The sequence below is a fragment of the Sinocyclocheilus grahami genome, unplaced genomic scaffold (assembly GCF_001515645.1).
Source record: "Sinocyclocheilus grahami isolate Dianchi unplaced genomic scaffold, SAMN03320097.WGS_v1.1 scaffold9682.1, whole genome shotgun sequence".
NCBI classification, from domain to species: Eukaryota; Metazoa; Chordata; class Actinopteri; order Cypriniformes; family Cyprinidae; genus Sinocyclocheilus; species Sinocyclocheilus grahami.
The window spans coordinates 1-761 of record NW_015512777.1 but is presented as its reverse complement, the minus strand read 5'-3'; positions in this window follow the sequence as shown (position 1 = coordinate 761).

The following is a 761-nucleotide window of genomic DNA, read 5'->3' as shown; positions in this document are numbered from 1 at the left end:
CTGGAATAATTCTGCTGTGGGAGTACTTCCTCCTCAGGATCAGTAACCTCCTCTTCCTATAACTGCAATAATAATCTTTTAATTTATCCTAAACAGTAATAAAATAATAAAACAAAAACATTAAAATTAACCATTAATAGTGTGCTATTGTTATGGTGCTTTATCAGTGCAGGAAGACATGAAGCCTGCTGATTTTATCCCAACTTGTTTCACAGGGAACAGTTTTGATTAGTTGTAAAATACTCCATTGGCTAAAATTGCTCTTTTTGAGTGTAACTGATCGACTGGGCAAAAGGTGTATGAACCTAAATAAATCTGAACCTGAAAACTGTTGCATATCCCGTTCTGTTTGTAGTGTCTTGTTTTTTTTCGCTGTAGTTTTTCTAATATTTTAGTTACTTAATTGTCTTGTTTCTTGTTAGTATATTGGCCCTGTCTGTACATATAGCCCTAGTGCTTCCTATGCTCTTGGTCAGGTCTTGTCCTTCCCAGGATTAGTTTAGTCTTCCTGGACTTTCCTTGTATAAAAACAGTAAAATATCAGCAAAAATGTGATTGTCATGAGGAAGAAACTTCCTTCCTTCCTCTATTATTATACACAAACCCCAGCACTTTCATAAAAGTGTTTTTAAATATGCACATACAAGCCTATAATCAAAAAGAACCAGTTGAGACCAATTTGTTTTTAACTTTTTAATTACAAACTGGTATTTACAATACAGAACTTTTGCAGATATATGCATATTACACAAACCATAAAA